At 46.3% G+C, this 19,829-nt stretch overlaps 1 long non-coding RNA gene across 2 annotated transcripts in view; it reads right to left on the bottom strand.

Moving 5' to 3' along the window:
• Positions 1-332: 332 nt before the first annotated feature.
• The window catches only part of LOC120760641 (uncharacterized), a 96,770-nt gene continuing 77,273 nt past the window's right edge, over positions 333-19,829 (bottom strand). For both annotated transcript variants that reach the window (XR_005703437.2, XR_005703436.2), the window contains exons 3-5: positions 5,757-5,917; positions 1,900-2,071; positions 333-522 (exon numbers count right to left, since the gene is read on the bottom strand). This is a non-coding gene — a long non-coding RNA (uncharacterized LOC120760641). The remainder of the gene's footprint in view (positions 523-1,899; positions 2,072-5,756; positions 5,918-19,829) is intronic.

Here is a 19,829-nt window from a genome sequence, read left to right as displayed (position 1 = left end):
TTACAACAGCTTTTTCTGTGTATTTTCAACAAGAAAAAGAACCTTTAAAGAAAGAACCTTCTTCCCAGCTCCTACTGCAGCTCCACTGGGAAGGAGTAGCAGACTTGTCTTCCTGCCTTTTTAATGTGTTACTACATCACACATTATCAGCTTTCTCTGTTAGATAGATTTTTCCCAAAACACCTGAACTCTCCCCCACTTCAAACATCTTTTCAGCCATCCCTGTTTCAACTGTTATCAAAATGGTTTATTTCAATAACAGTCATACAGGAATATCGACATAAAAGGAAACTTTCCATGCTTGGTACTGCAGTTGTTACAGCAGCCCAGGGAATGGAGTGGGAAGCACATTGTTATTGTCAACACCAGTGGAAAAGTCCCCATGCTGGAGCCACCAGACCTGGCTGTCATCAAGCCAGGACTGCTCAGGGCTGTCACAGTGCAGGGACTTTCTCTGCTGGGAAGTTCTGCAAGAGCTTGCTGAGAGTGTGCCAAAGAAAAGCCATCAAATGCAGATTAGTCCTGTGTAAAATACAAAAATCCCAGAAAAAGGGACTTGGGGCTGTTACACTTTGATGAGAGAGGCTAGAGCCACAAGGATAGAGAGAAAAACAGTAGGAAACTGGGAATTTATAAACACAGCTGACATGTTTCTACCTGCATGAACTGACTGCAGCCACAGTTATTTGCAAGGAGAAAACTGGTCCCAAGCCTAGTTCTATTTCCAACAAAAAACAACAGGTCATAAATCTGTATTTAATAATTGAAACAAACGGCCTGACTCCCAGCCCGGCTGAACACAACAGGGAAGAAACTTAAAAATATTGATTAAGACATGGGATTTTTCTACCTGGCCTCTGACTTCTTTGAGACCTTCAAAGTTCAGTGCTAAAGCCACAAGGAGTTTCATTTTAGACAAGATTATGTTGGAAATTTTTCATGTTTGCCTTCAAGGTTCCTCGGTACCTAGGGAACACTGAGGGCTCAGCAGACACAGCACCAGGGGTAGGAGCTGCTACCAGGGGTAGGAGGCTGCCTTCAGTGCAGCCTCCCTTTAACATCCCCTACATCAGACCCAGCTGGGAAAGGAAAAGGCAGGAACTCACCCTACTGAAGCTCAGAGAAGTGGGAACACTTGTTGTTCCACCTCTCTGAGCTCCAGCTTTCCACAAAGGATCCGTGTCCCTGTGGCGGGGATGGCAAAGCCGTGCAGGAGTCTCAGAGTCACTGAGGTTGGAAAAGCTCTCTAAGAACATCAACGGTTCCCCAGCACTGGCAAAGCCACCACCATGTCCCCACGTGGGACTTGGTGGGCTCCAGGGCTGGGATTTCCCCTCCCTGGGCAGCCCCAATGCTTTCCATGCAGAAATTCCTCCTGGTGTCCAACCTGAGCCTCCCCTGGCCCAGCCTGGGGCCGTTCCCTCTCCTCCTGTCCCTGTTCCCTTGGAGCAGAGCCTGACCCCCCCAGCTGTCTCCTCCTATCAGGGACTTGTGTAGAGCCAGAAAGTCCCCCCTGAGCCTCCTTTTCTCCAGGCTGAGCCCCTTTCCCAGCTGCTGGTGCTCCAGACCTCTCCCTGGACCTCTGAAGCTGGTCCTGGGTGGCTGCAGTTCACACAGAATTAGTCAGGTAAAACAAGCCAAAAATTGGTTTTAATAAACTGGGTTGAAAAACACCATCCATTCCAAGTATGCTTCACAAGGAGTTCAGTCACCCCTCCTGAAATAATGGCTATGCAGGCCTTTATTTTTTAACTATTTAACAATAAAGTGATTTATTTTCAATCTCCCAGTTGAATCAGGAAATTGTTGCTATTCCCAGACAGGGAACAGAGACAAAGGAAGATTAAACACCCAAATATCACACTAGAAGCCTTTGGCAGAGTAGGAAACTGAACTCACCCCTCCTTTCTGAAACGTAGCTCAGCTTCTTAACCATCAGCCCATCATTCCAGCCTCACGTGATGGGGAGACACAAACCCTTCTGCGGGGCTCCAAAGCACAAAGGCAGCAGCCAGTAAAAGATTCCTGCTGGCCCAGGCTCAGATCCTGTCTGGTCTGAGGGAACAGGTTTCTGGTTTCAAAAGGAACAGAGTTGAAGTTGCTTTCCTTCAGTTGCAACCTTTTTAACAAAACAGAGACTTTACTCAAGCAAGTAAAGCCATAAATCAGGACATCTCCTGAGGTTCTTTTTTTCTTTTTTTCCTTTTTTTTTTTTTTTTTTTTTTTTTACTAGTTAGTGTGCCCTGCCTCCCCTTTCCATCCCTCCAGACTTACTTCATAAACATTAGCTTTCAAGCATCTCTTCCCCCAGAGGACATATCATAAACATCATGTTAAATATTTAGAACAGGAAACCACCTCACTTTTCTAGCTACATAAAAGCTATCTTGGGAGGGTGCATTTTCTGGTCTTATGGCTTTTATTTATTTATTTCCTGGTGCAGGTCAGTCCAATAATCACTACATTTACCAGGGATGTTTGACAACAGTGTTAAGAAGTTTCCCTGTACTTGGGCGAAGGAAAATACTACTGTAGACTTCAGGGATATGCATTTCCAAAGCATCCTGATCCTTGAAAGGACTTGGAGAGTCACTGGTGCAACCACAGAGCTGGGAAGAGGGACTCAGCCATAACAAACCTTGCAGCACTCCCATCACCCACTTTAATTTCCAGCTTGTTTTCCTTAACTCCTCTGAGTGTCCCCAGAAACCACTAAGTTAACACACAGCAAAGATATTTAATAACAGCCAAGCATTAAACACCACCGAGCACCATAAACACTGGCAGCTCCAGGTTTGGTTCAAAGCCAGGCAAGTCAAAGGTATATGGCACAAAAGCCTTTTTGACAACTCTCCTGTGAAATGCCTCGTGCCCTCGCCCTGGCTGGATTTATTTATTCAGATCCAAGGAAAAGGGTCCAGTCCCAGTTTCAGGCTGTCTCATCTGCACCACCCCTGTCATTCCTCACACACAGCAGCGCCTCGGGACTTTGGGCGACTCCAACACCCTCTGAAATACAACAGTCCTCAGGACAAGGGGGAATGGCTTCAAATGGAAAAATGGAAAATTTAGGTCTGATATATGGAAAAAATTCTCCCTTGGAAGGGTGAGGAGGTCCTGGCACAGGTTCACAGAGAAGCTGTGGCTGCCCCATTCCTGGAAGTATCCAAGGCCAGGTTTGACTGTAGCCATGCTTTCCACACCACCCAGGATTTCATTCAGTCTCCCTTTGAAAACTCCCACCAGTACAGAGACCCCTCCAGCAGACAAATCCATGCCAGAAAAACCTCCCCTTTCCACATCAAGTCACCATTCTCAGCTTAGTCTGTCCACATTGTTCATCTAAACTAAATCTCCTAAACTCAAAACCCTTCCCCAGAAGTTGGGCTCTGTAGACCTTTAACTTGAATTGACTTTCTCCTAGTTCCAGTTTTTGGTTGCCCCAAATGGGATGCAATTGTCCAAGCAGAATCTAAAGCACCAAAACCACAGAGGAAAGAAAGTAATAATCAGCACTGCAGCCCCAAAACACTTTTTTCTTTCACAGCACGTTGCAAGGTCGCAGTAATTCATTCTCCACCCTCACCCCCTTCATTCTGCCTGGCTGAAACTCAGTCCAGCTTCAGGGGAAAGCAGTGCAACGGTCTGGCAAACCATAATGTCCTGCTTCAGTCCTATTTTGAAGATTTAAAAGGTGCAAAGGGCTTGATGTTGCCTTTTCAGACATGGACAAATCTCACCCATTGTACGTAGGTGAATCAAATTTTCAATGATGCAAACGGGAAATGCTTGCCAAGTATGCATGCAAGAGAAAGAAAAACAAAGATCATAAAGATTTATAGATTGCTTTAAAATGCATTCACCCTAAACCATGAGCTGCTCTGAAAAGCACTACCAACCTGGCTGAGAAGTTGTACTTACACGAAGGACTCACTCTGCTGGAACGGGCGCTTTTGTGAAGATCGACAGAATTAACGAGCTAAAAACTTCAGGGTATTAGTTCAGTACCTCATGACAACAATAAAATTAAAAGTTTTATGCCTTTGATTTATATGTTTAAAATTAAGAGGGATATTTCAGGCTCTAAGGGCATGTGGGAACACAGCGCTCCAGCTCTTTATGCTCATGCATGACACTTCTCACAGAATTATACTGCCTGGTTTCCGTGAGGTTCCACCTCTGCCACTTCAAAAACAGAAATCCAGCACAGCAAAACTTCAGTTGTGCAAGGCTCTAGATCTGCTTTAACCAAACTCCAGGCTGGAACAGAGCTAAAAACCCTCTTTCCAGGAACAAATCCCCTTGCCACAGCCCTACTGCTCCTGGCTTTTTGTTAGGCTAAAAATGAGGAGAAACTGCACTCTCTGCAGCATTACAGGCACGCCCACTTCCACAGAAGTGGGATCATGAGTAGAAGTGTGCGAAAATACAACAAGCAGACATCAAAAAACAACAACAGATCATATTTTGCGATCGGTTTGTCTCGCGCAGGAGGGCCGAGCCTGGTTCTAATTTGAATCGAACCAGTTGGCCAGGCCCTACCTTGTATATTATCTTTGGAATGTGAGTCATTTTGTTGGCTTAGTTATTTCTTCTTCTGTAACATGGCACTCCTGACTGCAGCGGTATGTGGGAGCTATTTTTATTGGGTAGTAGTGAAAGGAAGTGATGGATAGAGCTGGTTGGGAACATTTCACCATTTTTTCATTAGAATTTCCTAGCTGCTCCAGTGTGAAGTTGTTCACTCTGAAGCAGCTGGTTCCAGATAATCTTTTAATTTGAAAATAATAGCATAAAAATGTTTCAAAATAGCCCATTTTGGTATTTTGAAACAGAAACGTTCAACTCCTTTGGCCAAAATAATTTAATTTTGATGTTAAAAGAGGAAAATGAAGCTGAAATGTTACTGGAGCCAGGCCTGATGAAGGAGCCATCCCAAGCATGCAAAGCCAACTCTGTTCCCTGCACAAGTATGCACTTGATTTTTTTTTTCTTCCTTTAAAATTTTAACCACTCTAAAGTTTTCAAGGCTTTAGCTTTTCATCTCAATTCAGAACAGTAGCTCCTTTTTCATAGCGTCTTTAAGAATTTCAGGAACACCAAAACCTTCCACCTTTTTTTTTCTTTTTTCTCTTTTTTTTGGCAGAACAAGCAGCACACTGTATGATCAAGGGCTTGGAAAGGCGGAATCCTTGGAATTGCTCCTGATCAAGGTCCTCCTGGGCTGCAGTCCCTACGTGATGTGGTCAAATGGAGATGGTAAACCACATGCTGGAAACTTCCCAGTCCCAGGTGCCCACAAAAGCCAAAAATTAAAAGTGTGTATCCTCAATGGATGACCAGCCACTCCTGAGACTCTGCCTTTCCCTCTGGGGTTTTCCTAACAGCTTTCACAGGCACGGCCAGCTACAACTTAAGCAAAGCTGGCCAGTGATCTAGGAAACTCTTCAATTATAGATGAGCACCAATAAACAGCCAGTGATTTGCTGGAAATTATGAAGTATAAATAATTGAGAAGCAGGGAGTTGGCCCAGAGGTCCCTTTCTCTCTTGCTGATTCGTCTTAATGCATTTCCTTGATGCAGCTCCCTGCTGTGTTCCTGAGGCTGTGGGAGCAGCAGGATAATGGCCCTGGCAGAAAATGCTGACCTGCTTGTGCAGAGTTAGAGATCTGTGAACATCCACCAGCCTCACAGGTGCAGCTGAGGAAAGGGGGTTTACCCACCCCACCCCCAGTATGGAAATCAGGGATTTTACCTGGGGACCTGGGGATTATCCAGACACAGTAGGTGATGGTCTGGCAGCAGCTCATGTGGAAGAACCTCACTCTGTGTTTCCTGCTGCTTCTTCCTGGTGCCATTAAAGAGGAGATTCCACCAGTGCAGAGCAGGAGCTGCTGGAGGATGCTCTGGGCTGTGCTGGGAGAGGAGAGACTTAACTTGAGATCCTGATCTTCCAGCCTGGATAGCTCTGCTCTGCAGTGGCTTTCCAAACAGTGAGTCCCAAATGAGTCTCAGCTCTTGGGGAGGGCATGAAACCAACCCCAAACACAGCCCTGAAGCTCAGTAGGACCCAAAGACAACAGAACTGCAGTGATATTCCTCCCTAGGTGAACACAGCTTTGCTCAGAGCTTCACCCTTAAGGCAAAGGGAAAAAAATTCTTTGGGAAAATGGACCATGAGAGAGGATGTAATAGAGAGGATAACTTCCTTCTGTGCTGCTGGGCCAGAGATAATGAAAAAAGCCAAGGGGATGCACAGCAAGGCCCACAAAGGACACCTCCCCAAGCTAATCATGGCTGACACTAAGGGAATTTCACTGTTAACATCCATCAGTTAACAGCTGTCTCACATCTTAATGCTGATGCACTTTTAGTCTGTTTAATCAAACTGCAGATGCTGCCACAAACCATATAAAACCTTCCATGCTACAAAAATTGAAGTCTCACTGGAGACTGGTAGCAATGGTTCCCACTCAGTAACCAAGCACTAGGCCATAAGCACATTTATCTTCATGAGCTTCAAATGTGTCACCGTTTACTTTAGTGAAAATCTTTGCGCTTTTGCACTGAAAATGAAATGCCTGATCTATCTGAGGTGTAAAAGATGGGAACCAAGAAAGGAAGATGCTGGAAGATAGAAAAGAAGGTGCTTTGTCAGAAGACTTTCAGAGCTGCTAAGGACACTGGCAATAAAAGCATGGGATGAGTCAGGTCTAACTCAGATGTCTCACCCAAGGTTCAGAGCTAATTCCCCTCTATTTTCCTCATAACCTTGGTAAATGAGCAATTTACCTTCTTGTAAAACAAATATTTAAGACTGGATACACAAAATGCCCTCTGGACATGTTGTCCCCACTGACCCCAAAGAAGTACCATAAAAAACACTTATTCTGACTTTGAATTTTATCAGGTAAAGGAGGACAGTAAAGAGATTATCCAAATACTCTTAAGACACTTCTTCAGTTTTAACATGAGAGACAGGTGAATGATGTGCTGCTCACTGGCCGTCCACAAAACACCATCCACTGGAGAAAGGAAGAAAAATGGAAAGAGAGAAGAAAAGAGAGAAAAAATCCCCACATATAAAAAAAGAGAACCAGAAGATGAGTGGGAGAGAGGCTGAGGATGGTGTCTGCTTGTGACACTCAGGTCCACCTGACATCAACCCTTTTTTACCAAGGAAAGCTCAACAAAAGAATGGGAATTCCAAGACACATACAAAAGAGGTTGGCATGTAAAGAAACAGGACTTCAGAGAAGGCATCTCCCTTCATTTGTGGTATAACATTTTTTAAATAAAAAGGATGCCAATAATTTTAAAACACTCCTCACCCTATCTGCACTACGCGCCCCACGCCTTCCTGAGCAAAGCCAGTGGGGTGAATTTAGCTCTTTACCAGCATTTATGACTAGAGCAAAGAGAATCCATCCTGCCCCCACAAAGGCAGAAGTGGCTCCTGGCTCCCTCCTGCTCCTGGGAGGAGCCTGGGAAGCACAGAGCGCTCCCGGTGCGAGGAGGTGGCTGAGGAGCAGGCGGGAGCTGGCAGTGACTCCCAGGCCAGCGTCAGGGCAGGATGGGCTGATGAAGTCTGAGTAGATGCCACAGCTCGTAGCTTTTAAGATCTCAGTAAACAGTGTAAAGGGACATGGAATCAGGGCTCAGTATGCAGATTTTGCTCCATTATGTTTTTGAGCTGTTTTTTCTCTTTTCACTCCCAGCTATGGAAGACGCCAAAGCTGTTAAATATCAAGCGTGTATAATGGGAATCCCATAAGCTGGGGGAATGGCCAGGATTCAAGGATATGTCCAGAGCAGAAAAAAAGCATATCAGTAAGAAAGGAAAAATAAGAAAGAGAGAAATAAGCACAGAGACGTGGGTGGAGAGGAAAGGGAGGAGGGGGAGAGATCGAGCCCACGACTTCTCATCGGCCATTCTGATTTTTTAGGTCACAGCTTAACGGCATAGCAACGACTTCTATTATTGTTGCTTTTATTGCTATTAATTATTACTGTTATTAATTATAGTCCTTACCCCTGGTCCTAAGAATCTTTAAATAACACAGGTCACTTTATGGCAGACGTTGCGTGTGAGCACACACACTGGGGGCTCAACACTCTCCCAGCCCAGCACCGAGGGAAGGGTCCCTCAGCACCTCACTCTCCTCAGCCCCTCCTACACATGAATCTCACCCTAAACACTGGAAGTGCTCAAGGCCAGGTTGAACAGGGCTTGGAGCAACCTGGTCCAGTGGAAGCTGTCCTTTGCCCACAGCAGGGAGGCTGGAATTAGATGAGCTTCAAGGTCCCTTCCAACCCAAGCTTTTCTGACTCTATAATAACAGAATACTTCCAGAAGCTGCACCTTGCACTTGCACGCGTTTTGGAACCCTGCAACAGAACTGGCACCACTCTGGATGGATAAAACAACCAGAAGAAAAAAAAGAGAAAAGGCTCTTCCCTTCTCATTCCAGCTTTGTGAGGCAAAAATATCACCACAGGATGAGGGCAGGGGGAGGAAAAGCCAGTTTTATTTCCTCAGCCACTTAAGCAGGCAACATCAGCAAATACAGCTTTGCTCAAGATTATCAATAGTCAGAAGGAGATCTCTCTTTCTACAGCATTTCAGGTCCTGCTGGTTTGATCCCTTTGCACAGGTAAATCTGAGGTGAGATTGTTGCTGAGCCCAACAGAACCCTTATTAAACAAACCACTGTTTCCCCTCCCAGCAGTCAGTGTGAAATCCCACCGGCTAAGGCCCGAGGGGCAACACAAAGTCATGGTTCTGGAAGTGCTTTAAATCTTGCAGAACAGTAGAAAGATGAGAATAAATCACAAAAAAAAGCTGCATCACCCCTTACAGCCTCAAATTCATAATTAAATTTTAGGAGGTAAAAAACCCCCACTTTAATGGGAACACAAGGTGCAAATAAATAAACTGAAAAATGATGGACAACTGTATTTAGCAAGTCAGCGAGAACCATTCCCTGTTCAAAAATCATCTCTTTCTTTACCTTCTTGAAACTACTCCCCCTGTGTCAGGCAAAAGTCTGCAAGAAGAAAGATTGTATTTTCCCGCCTTGTTTTTCATAAAATAATCCATTTTGCTGCTTCAGACAAGCTGTTATTCATCTTGAACCTGTCCATCCCTCCCACTGGGAGCTCCAGATGGATTTACCAGCTAATCCAGTTAGTAGCTCCTGCCAGCCATGGCATTCCAACATCCCCTGATACAAAGCTGGGGAAAATTGCCTGTGTCCGTGTGTCTCTGTGCATGTGTGTGCTCAGGCTAGGAAGGGAGAGAGTGACCAAGGAATTACATTAACCCAAAAGCCCCTTCCTACTCTCCCAGCTGAGCTAAATTTCCAAGCTCAATGGAGAACCTCTGTCAGAAGCAGCTAAATAAAGGAAAATGATACTAACAGGGAAGTAATATCAACCCAGCACCTTTTCTCTGTGCCCTTGAAATTTCTGGTACTGGTGTGATGACAAATGTCTGCTATCATCAGTATTCTCACAAGACAGAAAATGTGGGCAGCCACTGCAGAGGTTCATAGACTTTGACCGCCAAGTCTGACTCTGGTGCTGTTCAGTGACGCCCTGGTCCTTCACCCCCTGCCCACCAGCAGTTCCCTTTCCTTCCTTTCAGCTCAGGCAGTTGGTTGCATTTAAAAAAAAATAAAAGTAATAATGTGGGCAAAGATCAGAACTGCTGTTGCCACAACAATTCAAAGGGAATAAAGTTACAACCAAGGGAAGAACAACAGGCTGATGCTGCCTGTGCAGCGCTGCTGTACCGGCGCGTTGGCCCACAGTGCAACTGAACGTAAAGCTGCTGCTTTAATAGCGACAGTGCAACGCTGGGCCCATACCTCCAAAAATGCATCTCTTCTCTACGACTATTTGGATAGTTCTGCCTCCAAATTCTTCCACCTCGACAGCAGGACAAGACTGAGGGAGAGGCTAGGGGAGCAAAGGAAGTTTTGGAAGACCACCTAAGGAGCCCAGGTACAGACATAGAGAGGCTGCGTGGGCACATCAGTGAGAAAAGCACCTGAAGTGTCTCCTTGGCGACTGTGGACAGGTGCTGGAGCGTTTGTGCTGCTCCAAGCACACAGGATTTCTTCCAAGATGGCTCCAAATCCGTGGATGAGCCCAACAGCAGCTCAGCCCCTGCCACTCCAGGTCACTCCTCCTCCTCCTCGGAGAGCCGGTGCAGCCGGAGCGGGAAGGTAGCGCAGCGAGAAGCACTAAGTGGGAAATGAGCAAGTGTCACGGAACAAAATCAATAGCCTGGAGCCAAAGCTGTTTCTCTGCCTTTCCTGTCTCTGATTTGTGCGTGCTTGTGACTCCAGGGCTTCTTTACCTCCTGCATCCCTCCTTCCCTCGCCGCGAAGGCGGAGCGCGATAACGAGCGCGGGTGTCCGAGCCACCAGACAGGCCCATCAGTGCGATCAGCGCCAGCCGAGAGATGGGGGCCCGCGGGCTCATCGGGCTGCACGGCGCTGGCCAGCCCCTGCGCACGAAGATGCCAATCTCGCCTCTCCTGCAGCCCTCCTCCTCCGCTTTGGCAGCCCGGTCTCCTCACTCTCCTCCCCCTTCCCTCCATCCCTGCTCAGCACCAGAGGAACGCCAGCCCGGGCCACATCCCAGCCCTTCTCCCTTAACGATTCTGATGGGAAATGCCCAGCAGGCTGAAGCTTTCCTAGAAAAGCAAGGGCAGGTCGGAAGGCATATGGTTGCTGTCCTCTAAGCTCCGGGTGACAAGGTCTGTGATGCTGCATCCTTCCCAAGCGGAAAGGGGAAAAAAAGAGAGAGAGAAAGAGAAAAAATCGCCTGCTTGGGCTTTGGGAAATCACAAGCTACCTCCTGCGGGGAGTGAACCTCTCCGACCCTGTGCCACACTGCTGGGCACGGATCACACCACACTGGCGTGGCAGAGGCTGGCCTTGTCTTAAAATGAGAACTGAAACATGGAGAGTTGGAAATAGCTCGGTGGTTTTTAACACACTCCTGGTCCATAACAAATCTCTGGCTGATTCTCCTCCCTGACCCAGAATCGCAGGGTTTTAGGCACATTTGCCATTAAAGCTGAAGAGCAAAGAGATGACCGAAAAATACATCGGTATTTTTCCAGCTTGTACTGCTGCCATCGGCAAATGTTTTGCTATGTTCCACTCCCGAGGTTACCTAAAGCCTGCTGGAACCAGGAGTACCCCTTGGTTCACTCAGGGAGCTGTGCTGGATGCTCAGGCTGCTCCTCCTGGCAAGGGCAGTGTGGTCCCTGGAAAACAAGACTGCCCTACCCAGGAGGGTGAAAACTCCTCTTGGAGACTCACTCTGGACAGCCAAATCCAATGGCTGGAAAGCAGCATTTCCTCCACTTGCTTTATGGAGTCCATTCCACACCCTCAGCCCTGGCCATCTCTGCTATTGGTAGGAAGGGAAATCTGCAATTCCAGGCTGTGTTTTGCCCTGAGGTACAGGATCAGTTTAGAATATTACAGTGCAGGACTTTTACAGGGTTGTCTTTCAACAGCAGCGTGTTCCCATAAAACACAGAATGGAACAACACATATTTCCTCCTTAAATGAGCACGAGGGCTCTTCTTTCATACAAATTACTTCCCTCAACATATGAATTCACTGATCTCTCTTACTACACCAACATAAGGTTTCTTTCCAAACCATAGGCCTCACCTTTAATAATCAATATTTCCTTTCCATTTGCTCAGCTTTCAAGGTCATACATTGAACAGATTAATCACACTTTCAGAACTCTCTTCCTCTTAGGCTGATGCTAGCACTGGCATTATGTGGAATTTGAAGGAAAAACATTCTGAACAGGGCTCGGGTTTTTCTTCCCCATGGAATGTTAGGCCAAGAAAAAGAAACTGCTGTTTGTCCAGAGTAAAAGGGCAAATAAAATCATTTCCAGGCTCTTAAAGAAGCTATTACATACAGTGAATTAGATGAAAAATTACTTGATGACAGTGGCCTTTTAAAATGCTACTGAGAGCAGGAACAATGAGCAGTTAGCCAAGGGCTATCTATATCCTGCTACTCCTCCATGTGCTCGTAGCTCCTGCTTTAGACAAGTCCATTCTCAATCATGACACTGTATTCATAACACAGAACAATTACCTGTAATCCTACATGCCATCATCTCCACTGATTCCACACGGGAGCTTTTAAAAATATTCCCCTAAATGGGATCCTAGCATGCCCTAACACTGCACTGGAATGCAGGGTGAGCTACAAGCAAAGTGAAGGAAAGTTTGGAAACTCTTTTTGTCATCTTTTAAAGAAAAAAATGTTTCTGTTTTCATGATGATTCATGTCCTAGAAAAGAAATGGAAAGAAACACCACCATCCTGGGAAAGCTGTGGTCATAGCGCTGCACAAGATTATCTGCTACTGATGGGCTTGAGCCAGAGCCCTCATACCTGAGCTGGGAATGGTTGGTTTGGACAGCACTGGTTCTAGTGGAAAAACTCAGGAGCTTGCCAACCAAAACACCCCCAGTCTGTTCAGCCTCAGTCTAAGGTGGCGTTCAGAACAGAATCTTCCAGCTCTGACACAAAACTGAAAGGGGTTTGTACCTGAAAATGATCTGAATAGAGCTTACCCCACTGGAAATCCTCAGTGAGATTTTCCTTGTGAGATCTGACATTTTAACAGGCTGACATATCTCAAGACCTCACTGGCTGCCCAACATGGTTTGGCCTTAAGCCTGGAGTTTAAACCTCCAGCCTCACCACTGACTGCTCAGCTGTTAACCACTGCTTTCCCTTCACCAGCCCTTCCACCCAAGCATCCCAGAGGCAATCATTCCAATCATCTTCAGTCTTGGAGGAGTACAGCCTATTGCCCTGCTGTGGCAGAGGTACATTACTCAGGGAGTTGACATGAGCTGGAGAAGGTCAGGCAGTAATGAAGTGGCCGTGATTTGGAGCGGAACCCAGTAGTCCGATAGCCCAGATCCCTATTTAATCTACTCAGCTTGGCTCTAACCAGCTTTTGTTTCAGAAGGAAAAGCAGAAGAGGAACGACTGTGACTTCCCAAATGCCTAAACACAGGTGGGGGCTGGAAAGAAGCATGTGAGGCTGCCTGACTATTCCAAAGTGGGGAGCACTTCTGCGCTCATTTCTCCTGCTGTGTCGCTAAGAATTACAGCCTGCCTAAATGCCTAAGCACATTGAGAACATATAACAATAATTAGAGTGTCAGAATTCCCTTCGAGAGCTGAGCGAGATTTTGTTTCCTGGAGCAGCTCAGGGAGAAGAGATTCCAACTACAATTTGCCCATTCTTTGCTAAGCAAAAAATTTGGGATGTATTTTCAATTCCAGCTGAAGGGGCAGACAGGAGCCACCTGTACAGTGCTCCTGACAGTCATGACCTGTTTGCGATACCACAGAAAGGGCAAGTGACGATAGGTTCTGACAGTGCTCCATAATGGAAACTCTGATTTGTGTCCAGAGCATGCACAGAAGATGCACAAAACTCAAAAGCTTGAATATCTGAATGTTTTTGAGCAATGCAGGTCACTGCACCTTCCCTCAGCCTGGCAAGCCTGTGGCTCATTGCATGAGTCTCCTGTTCTGATGATTTCTCCCTTTCATGCTCTGCTGGAGAGTGAGGCCATCCCTTGCCAAGGAATTTCAGCTCCCCTTATCTTCAGCAGGAAGCAAGCCCTCTCTCCTTCCCCACACACTCCCTGGAGAAGTGCTCCCCAAAAGGCCATCAAAAGAAGCCTTCCAGCCACGAGCAGTGTCTTATCTCTGCGTGTTTCCTGCCCAGGAATGGGTTAAAGCCATCAGGGCAACAACAAAAGCAAAGATCTTGAACATCATTTCATGCAAATGACCTTTCAGTGGCTTCCTGTGCTTCACTGTGCTCTTGTCTGCCAGGGCCCCGGGGCCTTCAAAACCTGGGGCTAGATTTTGACTCATCTTCCCTTATCTGCTTGACTGACTGTCAGCCTCGCACATCTCCCTGCTTGTGATGAAGGCCTTAATTAGTGCTTGTCTGTTTACCCTTTTCCTATTGCCACCTCTCTTTTCCTCTCCCTCTCGCTATTCCTCTCCTTTCTCTCTCCCTCTCCCATCACCCTGGGGCTTGTTTGCTTAGCTGGGCATCTCTTGTTTACTCAGCAGGGAGGCTATAATATATGTAAATAAAGTAAGTCCAAAACTCTATAAAAATATATCACATACACGATACAAAAATACCAACACAGAAACATATTTTTGCATTCAGAGACATTGCTAAAGCTGGCCTTGCTTTTCTTCAACAAAGGAAACCCTTTTGTTTTCTTCTGAATTCAGTGGCAATAAGGAAACAGAGCTGGGTTTTTTTTCCTTCTCCTTTCTTCAGAGTCTTTATTCCCACAAAGCACACGGGCAGTGTTTAGGGATCATCCAGCACCTGCTGATTTGGTGTTTTGGAGCAAACACCACTGAGGTTCAATCACCTGCCTCACCAGAGCTTCTACCCAGAGAAGGGATTAAAAATACAAAATTTGTTCAGGTTTCATGAGAAGTAGAAATAAAGGAAGAACCATCTCTTACATCCACTGAAAACAGGACACAGTGTGCATTTCTACTGAGACATCTTCACTGCAAGGTTTTCCCTGGCACATCCCTCCCTAATAAAAGCTGATTCATACCCATAATATGGCTCATAAAATCCATTTTGTAGCTGGATGTTCAGTGAAAGCTCTGCAGGGCTCTGAGGACTGAACTGTGACAACGTGTAGGTGTGATGATTCAAGAGGAGCTATGAGTATCCACTCAAACACATGGAGCAGGCCAGTCCTGTGCTACTCCAGAGCTTGCCAAAGGAGTTTCCAGACTTATCAAACACCACAGGAAATAGCAAAGTTCAGGGGCTGCCAAAGAGCAAAGGACAGCAGAGAACAGCTCTCCCATTAGGATGTAAAAGCCATTGGTTTTAACGGGAGTAATATGCTCAGATCAGGAGAGACAGGGAAAAGGAGCAGAGGAATGATAAAGGAAGGCAGAAAAGGAAGCATGAGAAAAAGTAGGAAGAGAAAAAAACAGAAAAAAAAAGTTTCTCTCTCTGGCAGGGAATATCAGAATAAGATAATTCCTATATGGGAATAATGCACACACTGCAATGATGTCTGAGGGAAGACACAGGCACAGAAGGATGTCCTCATAACAAGAGGAAGGAATGTGGAAATGCAGGGATACACGGAGACGGGGCTGGGGTGTGTCTGGCAGATAGTCACAGGCCTGGCCAAACGTGTCCTGAGCCCTCCAGCAGCCAGGTCCAGTGCAGAGCCAGCTGTGCCAGATGCCAGGGTGGGACAGGCCAGCGAGGCCAGCGGTCCTCAGGCCATGCAAGTGCTCGCTCCACTCACTGCCAGCTCCCTCCAGCACTGCTGCCTCTCCCTTGCTGAGACTTACTGGGGATTAGGATTCCCAAAACGGATTCAGATATTCATGGAAAAAAATAAAGAGTAGAAAGTCAAGGGAAAGAAACAAAGAGCTGATAGTGTCTCCTGTGACAGCTGTAGATATTTCTGGGTTAGTTCCTGGAGATGTGACATTTTTACACCTGCATTTCCAGGTGGATCCACTCCCAGCTCCAAACAGTTCATGAGCCAGAGACTCAAGGTCATTTTGAACTGGTTCAGAGCCATTTCAGGGCCAATTTGCAAGGAAGATGTAAAATTCAGAGCGTGCACTCGTTAAGAGGGTGTGTGCAGGCACAGCATTCCCTGCCCTTCAGGTGATCAGGTTCACCAGCTGCCTGTTGGGGCCTGAGCTCCAAGATCTCCGTTTGTCCTGATCGTATCTGCCAAGCCTGTGCACTGCAGGGCTGCGTCACTGCAGGGCCATAAACCCCAGTGACACACCAGGAGAAACACCACACCTCGATCTCAGCAGGAACAGGGCACGAGCCCTGGCACCAGGGAGCTCCCTCTGCCTTCCAAGGTAAAAGGGATGGGGTCTCCACAGACCCCACGTGGGTCAGGACCAACATCCTGCAACCACCAAGGAGAAAACAGCACAGGATGATCCTTCTGCAGGTGCTCCCTCTTGAGCAGGGGGCTTAGGGCACACCTGACCCTAAGCAAAAGCCCAGCAGGAATGAAACCCCAGGAACTGTTTCACAAACATCTGGGTGGCCTGAGGACAGAGCAGAGAGCAAAAGGAATAGAAAAGGCCTGTGGGTTCCTCCTCTCTGTTCAGCTCCCCTGGGAACAAAGGAAGCCACTGTGGGATGTTGGAGTGATCAGCTGGTCAAAGAAGCCACTGTGGGATGTTGGAGTGATCAGCTGGTCAAAGAAGCCACTGTGGGATGTTGGAGTGATCAGCTGGTCCACACGGGGCTTCTTGTGACACACTAATTATTGCCTGGGCACAACCTCTCGATGTGGGTCACCAGGAACTACACTGGCAGTCAATAGAGACTGACTCCAAGGGTTGCTCTTATATCTTTCACTTTCCAAAAAAATAAAAGTAAATAGGCAATTGCCGATAAAACACAGCATCAAACAAAAGCAGTAAACCCAGACTGATACAGGTAATTAAGAATAGAATTAACAGATGTGGGCATCTACATCATAAAACAAGGCAGCAGTCCTAAAACCCACCATCCTGTCTCCTTGACGGATAATATAATTGTTCTGCCTTTTATTGGGCATCTGCCAATACCTACTACCTCTGAAGCAAACATCAATGGCTTTCTGACCACAAAGACATTTTTAGTTACCAGGTACTGAAATATAGCCCAGGAGTCAATGATTTCAAAGACAACAGAGCACTCAACTGTACAGCTCAGTACAATCCTGTCTGGCCCAATCCTGCCTTCTCTTGTCTGCAAGAATTTGCCAAAAATGAACACCACCCCCCCCCCCCAAAAAAAGAACAAAACAAAAACAAACAAACCCACACAAACACCCCCCCCCAAAAAAAAAGAAACAACAACCAAGAAACCCAAACAAAAACTTTTAGAAATTACAATTTTGATTATTACTTGAAGAGCAAGAAAAAAACCTGTCTCCAGTAAACCACTAGTAAACCTCAGAGAGTGCTTGCTTAAGTCATACCTTGGACCTCTTATTTCTCCCTGGCTCTTGGATGTGATCCATTTAATTCATTCATACTCCCACTTCTTGGCACCCAAGTGCCTCACCTTTATTACCTGAAAAAGTTGCAGCAGGAACCGCTGCAAGCCTTTACTGCAAGAGAAGAAAGATGGAGCAAAGGAATATTGAGGTGCTCTGGAATTTTCCTCTTCCCTTTGACTGCCTCCCTTCCTTCTCCAGTAATTCAAAAGATACCTTTAACTCCTTGATGTACCGCCTGCTCCTGAGAACCTTAAGGAATTCTGGGACATGTTTCATGCTTCCTATGCATTCCAAATAAGTATTCCAAACAAAATGGGAGCATTTCCCTCCCACAAAGTTGTTTTCTTCCACAGAGGGTGGATGGGGCTGTATCCCCAGTAATGTGACCCTCACACTATAACCAAGTGTTTTATATGTATTTTATTTGGGTCCTCTTCTTGATCTAAAATACATAGAAGGCTAAAATTGTCTCTCCCCAGTTAAAATGCTTCCAAAGCAGACTTTGGTTAAACTGGTCTGGAAGCAGTTTCCATAGGAATCTTCATAATCAAAGAAATAAACTCCTTAACTGCACTGAACCAGAACCTTAAACTGAAAATTGAGAATTACCCAAATCCAGCAACCCCAAAGGAATGACAGCTTGTCCAGTAGATATCAAAGGCTTTGTTTTGATATCAACAGTTATGTTTTTACTGGATTTAATATTGATATAATAATAAATATAATACAAACAAATTGAATATTTCCATCTTAGAATTAGAAACTTATCATCCCGTAAAAAAAAACTGAAGGAGAATTATTATCAATATGTTTCAACACTGCCAACATCTACCATTCTGCTACCTGTAAAAATTAAGGATTTAGACATTTCCTGCTGAAATCTCTCACTGAGACTGACTACTCTGCAGAGTCTTGGATTTCCACAGAACCCCACATTTTGTCAACAACTTGCTTCACTGGCCTTTTCTTTTTCAACAGTTTTTACTTGGGAAAATATTTTTTTCACCCACCTCCTCATCTGCCATGCGCTCCCTCACGTGGGAGCTGTTCCAAAGGGAGCCTGCAGCCAAGACACCGAGACGCTTTTGTTTGCACGCCCATGCCAGCCTGGCTGATGCCATGGCCTTGGCTTTGGGAATGGAGGTTGGGATCAGAGCCAGCTGGCCCTGCCTCAGCAGCATTTTCCTTCCTGGAGCCTGGCATATACCGCACCAAAAAGACACTCTCCTCTCTTCAGAAGGTTGCAACACTTTGTGGGAAAATCAAATTACTTGACGACATCCCTTTCAAGTTCACAATGGCTCACACTGGAAACTCAACTCAATATTTTCTTCCTGCCACATGCAATCAAGGATCACAAACTGCCTGCTTTGTTTCTGGCTTCTGGGTTTGGTTGGGGATGAAGAGAAGGTTTATTTTTTTATTATTACTTTTTTTTTTTTGGTAAAATAACAAAACCAAAACAACAACAGTAAAGCCCAAAATCAGTGAGCCAACAACAGCATAACGCAGGGAAAAAACAGGAGAGGAACAATACTGGGGACAGGAGAGCCTCTGCACACGGACTGACCCTTCAGATCCTGAAAGGTGCTGTGAGATTTCCACACAACCTTCTCCAAGCTGAACAGTACCAACTGTCTCAAACTTCTCTAGATAGCAGCAAGTAGATAAGTTAGATCTGTTTCACACCAGCTTCTAAAAAGTATTAGGGAATTAATTTAAATATATTTGAATCATCAAAGGTAGAGTTCAAGAAGTGACAGTGATTAAACTTTCTGTGACTGTGCAGTCTCAGCTGCTTTCTGAATTAAGATTTTTTAGTCTGGCACTAGCAGCTGAGACAGATCTTAAACGGGTGGGGAAAATGTAGAAAAGACTACAATGTTTAAATTCAATGCCCAGTCTAGTGGAAGGTGTCCCAGCACCTGGACAACAACCCTCGTGTAGCGCAAAGATGAGGATGCTTCCGTGCAGGAGCTGCACTCCACTGGTGGGAATTTGTTTGGTGTTGGACTCTTACAGGGTTATTTTCCTGCTGCCCCTGAGCCCCAGCACCGCCGTGTCACCGGCTGCAGGCAGAGGAGAGGGAGGAGGAGGGAAAGCTGTGGCTGTATGGGTGGAAGCAGCAGTCCCAGGAGCTCTGGTGGCTGGGTGTGATGCTCTGAGTGCGGCTGGCAGTGTGGGCGCAGGAGGCCGGGCTCCTCACGCCCAGCTCTGTCACGCCCTAGAGCAGCGAGTGCCCTATATCTGCACAGAGCCACGAGCCAGGGCTCTCGGAGCTCAGTGCCAGCCTGAGTCAGGAGGAGAGGCCACACACGGTCTGACAATGAAAGCAGCTCAGGGAGGGCATTGCAAAAACCCAACACACGCAGCCATTTCCTGAGCGCACGGAACAGCTCTGCCAACCTAAAAAACCAAACCAGTGAAAGCAGGTGGGAGAAGCGTGGGATCTCCACCTATCACACCCAGCCTGCGTGCAGGGGTGTTGATTAAAAGCTGTGGCTGTGACTAAAATCGCTGCTGGCTGCAGTGAGATCTCTGCTGCCTCTCATTCCCAGGGCATAACTGGCCTGTGCAGAATAAAAGCGTGCCTTGCAATCCTGACCCCCTGCCTCAAGTGAAGGTCAAATGGAGAGTGGAGCAAGGACTGTCTGTCCTCCCCACAGCAATGCTATGACAGAAAGAAAAAGACTAGTAAAGACAAAAAGAAAAAATGCCCAAGGAAAAA

This window comes from Hirundo rustica, chromosome 17 (genome assembly GCF_015227805.2).
Source record: "Hirundo rustica isolate bHirRus1 chromosome 17, bHirRus1.pri.v3, whole genome shotgun sequence".
Lineage (NCBI taxonomy): Eukaryota > Metazoa > Chordata > Aves > Passeriformes > Hirundinidae > Hirundo > Hirundo rustica.
The sequence above is the reverse complement of the archived record's forward strand: the minus strand, read 5'-3'. Positions and strand labels throughout refer to the sequence as shown.